Here is a 7096-nt window from a genome sequence, read left to right as displayed (position 1 = left end):
GTTCGTTATCGAATTTTCGGCACCAGCTGACAAAAACATCATAGCCAAGGAGAATGAAAAGAAAGAGAGGTATCGAGACCTTATAAGGGAGTTGCAACTATTCTAGCCGGAATATTCTGTTAAACTGATCGTCCTTATCATCGGCGCTCTTGGAGGTGCCAAGCTTTCACTTGCTAATGGCCTAAAAAGCATCCCTGCGTGTCAACAATATGCTAGAACACTTGCGGGAAAAATGCAGAAGGCGGTTGTCCTTGGGTCACTCCGTGTTCTTAGGGTGCACGAGGCTTTTGCTGGATAGTCGTATTGATTCCTTTACAGACTGTAACCACCTATCTCATGCTTGTAGTTCAGATAAATCCTGTAGATGGTGCTCCGATCAGGTAAGCCTGTTTTTCCATTGTTATGTATAGCAAAATTATAAAAATTTATTAAAAACTTGATACTTTTTTATGAATATAAAAGGAATAACATCGGTTTCAGTAACAATAAGAGAAGCTGTAACTAGTTAGCCAAAAAAATGCATCAAAACATGTAATTTAATATTAGGAAAATTGAATATAAGGATGAGTATTCTGAAAACAGTTTAAATTTTATTCAAATTTTTCAATTGTTTATTTCGTTAATGTAATTAATTAAATAATGTTATAAACAACTGTAATTGTTGCAAATTTCAAAAACTGATTGATAATATTACTTAACTAATAATAGTAGTAAGAACAATATTTACACATTAATCATTAGCCTTCTAATATACTCTTTTATCAATTCATCTATACATTTCCACTCTCTAAAAAATATAAATCGTGTCTAAAAAGTCCCGCGATGGTTGGATATTTCCTCAGGTAACATATTTTTCAAAAAAGTGAAGGTCATTCTTAAAGTAAATTTCAACGAGGAATTCAATGGTGACCTTCATTTTGACCTTGAAGTTGACCTTCATGGCTTTTTGAAGGTCCACTTTGTTCTTTTATATGGGTACCCCTGTTTTTACATCGGTAATCGATAGAGCGGAAAATTCTACGTTCATGTACGTACCCACGTTATAGGTCAATTATAACGGTCAAGGTCAGTCAAAGGTTGTTTGAAATTAGCGAAGTTTTCCAAGAGGTTAGTGTCATTCCTGAAGTAAATTTCAACGAGAAATTCATTTGTGATCTTTGTATTGATCTTGGTTACAGCGTTTTGAATATTGTAAAATCATTAAGAAATTTGTCATTAAAAGTTCCAGTTGTTCTGGTGAGAGTTGTGTTTCTCCCCGAAGAGTTATACAGTCCTATACCGTTTTTCGATACCTAAGTCAATACCTAAGGCGATACCATAAGTCCTATATCGTTTTTCCATGCGAATATTACGAATCGAAACTGAATTTACATATTACAAGTACATAGTACTTACTATCTTTCGCTAAAAGATTATCATGGCGCAAGCTAAACTTCCGGAACGAGAGAGGGTATCTGTATTAATGATGCGTGGTTGGGGAGATCGAGTTCGATCTTATGATCAAGTTCGTTTGCTTTTTAATCGCACTTTTCGTAATGGAGAAGGGTTAGATCCTGTCTCAAATCAACAATTAAAAGAACTGTAAGGCGCTTCATGAATCATGGATCTATCAACGACATTTAGGGAACTGGTCGGCCAAAATCTGCAGGATCTGAGGAGATGCAGATGGACATAGCTCAAGCATTGTTGAAAACCCACACCTTAGTTTATGTCGAGCTAGTGATGAGCGTGACGTTGCTCCTGAGACAGTGCGAAATATTTTAAAAAGCATTAATTTCCATCCTTACAAAGTTCAGCTGGTACAAGACCTCAATGAAGACGATCCTGATCGTCGGATTGAATTTTGTGAAATTATGATGGACAGAATTGATAGAGATCCTCTTTTCCTGTACAATACAGTATTTTCAGATAAATCGACTTTCACTTTAAAAGGTGAAGTTCACAGGCAAAATTGTAGATATTGGTGCGGCACAAATCCTTTTTGGATGTTGGACAGTCACACACAATATCCACAAAAGATTAATGTTTGGGCCGGTATCTTGAATGATACATTGATAGGCCCTTTCTTCATCGATGGTAATCTCAATGCCCGTGCATATGAAGAGCTTTTTAGAAACCAAATTGTTCCAAAAATAAGGTAGATTCTAGGCGATAATTTTCAAAATATTTGAATCCAGCAGGACGGAGCAGCGGCTCATTACGGTAGGGAGGTTCGAGCATATTTGGATACTCAGTCCCTCAAAGGTGGATTGGAAGAAGGGGTGAAATCGAGTGGCCACGTAATTGTTTCTGGGTAATGCTAAACGTAAACGTAAACTGCTTGGAAAAACCTTGAAGATCATCACCAAGATCAATACAGAGCTCGCCATTGAATTCTCCGTTGAAATTTACTTCCGGAATAACCCTCATTTTTTTGAAAAATATTTTACCTGAGGAAATATCCAACCGTTCCGTTACTTTTTAGACACCCTGTATATTTATATATGATTTGTTTATAATTAGGGTAGCGACTTGAGAGGGAAACTGGGAAAGACTTGGAAAAATCCACGAAATGACCGGAAATTGAATTAAAAAATAGTTAATTTATTTTGTCTACAGTTGCAGAGCATATGATTGAAAATAATTATTGTTTTTATTATAGGACAGCAAATTTCAGTAAAGAAATTAAATTTCCCTTGGGACACGGACTTTTTGACATAGAAGGGGGATTAAAAAAATAATAAAACTGAGATTCAGGAGAAAGGAGTTTAAAAAATCCGTGTTCCCTTCTTCCGTAGTTTAAAAAAAGAGAGTGCTTGAAGTAGTTTTTAGAGTAGGAGTATTCTTTTGAAAAGGAAATATTTCTAAATTACAATATAAATTTTTTTTTACATTTTTCGTTCAGAATTTACCTTTTTTTTAGAAAATTCAACTACTTGCGGTTAGAAGCGGAACTCTTTCGTTAAAAATTAATTTTGTTGGAAGATTTATCATTTTAACTGAAAATTGATCTCTTTTTAAAAATGTAACTAGTTTGTCGAAAATCGATTTTTTTTCTAAAAATTTTAATATTCCCGTATAAAATTTAACTATTTCGGATGAAAAATTGACATTTTCTAGTTCAAAATTAAACAATTTGGATGTAAATTTGTCTTTTTAAATTAAAAATTTATTTATTTCGTGAACAATTCGCGTATGTTTTTTAAAAATTCGACTTTTTTGGTAGGAATAGAGTTTTTTCTTTGAAAGTTAATCTTCTTATTTAAAAGTTCTTCTTTCTGGTTGAAAATTTAAGTATATACCAGTGAAATATTCATGATTTTAGTTAAAAATTCATCTTTTAGGATACACATAAATTTACTTAGTTGAAAAATAAACTCGTTTGTTGAAAATTAATTTTTTTTAAATTGAACATTCATCATTTTTATTTTAAATTCATTTTTTGGTTGAACATTAATTTTTTTACAGAGAATTTAATTGTTCAATTTTTGGTTGAAGAATGGTTTTTTTTAGTTTAAAATTCGTATTTTTTCGTTCAACATTGATTTTGTTAACTTGAAACTTAATTATTTAAGTTTGGATTGACAATTGATTTATTTTAGTAAAACATATTTTGTTGTCGATAATAGATTTTATGCTTTCATGATGATTCATTTTGATAAAAAGAGATATTTCGGGTTTCACTCGTGTAAAAACTACCAATTGTTTGCCGAAGTTTCGTGAACATTGCAGTTCACATCTTCATGGCTGACCTGAAACTGAGGTGTCAGGTCATGATGTTCTTAGGTATACTTTCTACGATGCCTGTGATTGGCCAAAGCACCCCACCGTGGGGACTGGTCGAACTTGATTGGCCAATCAAGTCTTTTTTTAAAAATCCGGGAGAACGGAAAGCCAAATCCGATTGGTATTATATGCATTGTCGCTATTGATGTTATTAGGGTGATTTAATATATCGATTGCTTCTCTATGTTTTTTTGGAAATTTGTTGTGTGTTTTTGCAATGACTGTTGTTTCATCAAATAAAATGTTATGTCCTGTTTCGATATGATGTTCAGCTAGTGCTGATTGCATGAAATGTTTTAGCCTGACTTTGCTTTCATGTTCCTTCATACGTTGGCTCACCGCTCTCCCGTTTTCTCCAATATAGACTTTGCCACAAGAACAAGGGATTTTATATACTCCTGGATCACTGAAGGGTGCCTTTTTATCTTTAGGGTTATTTAGTGGTTGTTGTTGTTGAAAGTTTAACTGTCTCAGTTGAAGATTCATTGTTCAGTTAAAAACTCATATTTTGTTTAAAATTTAACTATTACAGTTGATGATTCATCATTTTAGTTGAAAATTCATCAGTTAAAATGAAAGTTACTTTTTTTATTAAAAATATAACTAGTTCATATTCTGTTAAAAATTTCTTTTTTTCTAGTTTAAAATTTAAATATTTGTTTGAATATGTCTCATTTAATTTAAAAGTTAATTTATAACATAAAAGTATCAGAATAATCTTAAGCGTATTTTTATATTATGCACAATTAAACATTTTGAAAAAATTACTGTTTTTTTGGTATTCAAAGATTAATTTAAGAGCCTATTAATCAACATTTTAATCATTTTTTTTTAGTACATAACGATAAAAAAATATATATATGGTGGAAAAAAACAAACATTTTGATTTAAATTTAATACTTTTTGTTGTTTAAAGATTACTATATATTTTTTGAATTCACTGTTTTTGTTGATAGAAAATTTATCTCCTCGGTTAAAAAATCATCTTTTTCATTAAAAATTTAATTCTTTTTGGAAATTTGTTGATTTTGAATTGAAAATTGAACTATTTCAATTATTGTTCAAAATTGATCTTTTTCAGTAAAAAATTCATCTATTTGGTTGACAATTAAAAAAAAAATTTTTTAAGTTTGTTGTTTTTTATCAGAAAACTAATTTTCTAGGTTAAAAATACTTCTTTTGATTAAAAATTAAACTTTATTTTAAATCCGTTGTTTTTACGTTGAGAATTGAGCTATTTAATTTGTCTTTTTAATGCTTGAAAATTAATCTTAGTATAAAATTCATTTTTTGTTACAAATGTAAGTTGTTTTTGAAAAAATATTTGGTAAATTTTCGGAAATATCTTTTTTCAATCACTCAGAATCTTCTAAAATTGCTGAATGTCTGAAACAAAAGCGATTTTTCTTAAAATTTAAAAGAATATTTAAAAAATTAAAAAACTTGTCTTAAATATTCCGATTTTTTCGCGGAATCTATAGAAATGTTTAAAACAATTTTATCAAAAAATTAATATAAAAAAAATCCTTTCAAATTTTCGTATTAATCTTAAGAATATTGTGTCATTCTCTTGAAACCATTCAAAGTTTAAGAAAAGTTTCTAAGCATGTAATTCAAAATCTTTCATAACCGATTTTTTTTTCAATAATTTGTTTAAAGTTTTTTTTGTGCAGTGAAATTAGAAAAATTTATTAAAGTACACTTTAGTCGAAAGGCTAATTATAACTTTTGTGTTTCGAAAGGTATGAATGTTGATTTAGAACACAAATGGGACATAACGTAAGTTAATTATTTCTTTTACGCAAAACCTGGAAGACTTGACAGGGTCATTGCATTTTTTAAATGTTGTGGGAGAAGAGCAAAAATCATGTAATCTTACAAATAATGACAGATTTTTTAAATTGAAAAGTAATTTTTTTGATAGAATATTTAACTATTTCTTGAAAATTCGTCGTCTTATAAATATTTTATAAATATTAGGAAATCATTTAAACTTCTAAAATATTTTTATTCACTTCAACATCCAAATTTTTCTTACAATTTTTACGTTCTAAAAATTTTAAAAATTGCCTAAAATTTTGGGGAAAGTTGTAATTCATTTTTTTATTTAAAAATCAACATTTTTTAAAGAAAACTGAAAAAATATGTTGAGACTTTTTAAAACATTAAAAAACTGCGTTGGCTCAAGAATCCGGTAAACAAGAGTATCAACCACTCAGAAATTCCTGAAAAAGTAAATATGATTTATCGCGTATATGCTTGGACTGGTGTCATTTTTAGATGGCGGTTGCTGACAGTGGAACCATGTGGTGGTTGTTTAATCTTTTTCTTTAAATTTTCATATGCAATAATTCCGAAATTCATATAAATTGATGTAATATGATGTAAAAATGGAAAAAAATTTTAATTCGTTGTTTTTTGGTAGACTATAAAGCTTGTATGGATATACCTTTCTTTTTTGAAAATTCAAATATTTGGATAAAAATTCATTTTTTCATTTACAATTTTTGATTGCAAATTGAAGTATTCAACAAGTCAAATTTTGTAGTTCAATCTTTAACTATTCTATTTATTTTTTATTGATTTAAAATTAATCTGCACAGTTCAGAATTCTTTTTTTATAGAATGTTTATTCTTCAACGCCCAAATTTGTCTTAAGATTTTTACATCATAAAAAATTTTAAAAATTGCCGAAGATATTTTGGGTTCTTTGTCAGCATTTTTATAAATCTTTTAAAATTTTCTCTAACAATTTATTTTAAAAAACAAAAAATCCTTTTAAATTTTCATATGAATCTGAAGAATATTCTTTCATTATCTTTCAAAATTGTCAAAATATTTTTAATTTGTTCGAAAACCTGACTGATTACATTCTGTATGAATATGATTTTAGTGGATCTTTTCCGTTCGTTATTTGCTGTAAGGCCGATAAATGATGAGCGAAATATAGATTTTTTGAAATTTCGAAAGAAAAATCTTGTTAAGAATTTTGAAGATTTGAAAAGGATAAAAAAGTTTTCTTAAGTTTCATCAGAAAATTTACCATTTTTTATTTTTAAAGTTAATTTAAAGAGAATATTTAAAAAGATTTCAAGATTTTTAAAGAAAATTATCAAATTTATCGACAAATAATTTTGAGCTAATATTCTACAACTTTTTAAAACATTTTAAAAAATTGTAAAAAAAAATCTGGAAAATTTTAAGGTAATTTTGATAATTTTGCACAATTAAAAAAATAGGAATAATTCGAATTTATTAAAAACATAATTTTGAAACTTTAACAAATAATTTTAATATTGAGAAGACTTTGAAGAGACAAAAGAAAATTCAC

The sequence above is a fragment of the Belonocnema kinseyi genome, chromosome 6 (assembly GCF_010883055.1).
Source record: "Belonocnema kinseyi isolate 2016_QV_RU_SX_M_011 chromosome 6, B_treatae_v1, whole genome shotgun sequence".
NCBI lineage: Eukaryota > Metazoa > Arthropoda > Insecta > Hymenoptera > Cynipidae > Belonocnema > Belonocnema kinseyi.
The sequence above is the reverse complement of the archived record's forward strand: the minus strand, read 5'-3'. Positions refer to the sequence as shown.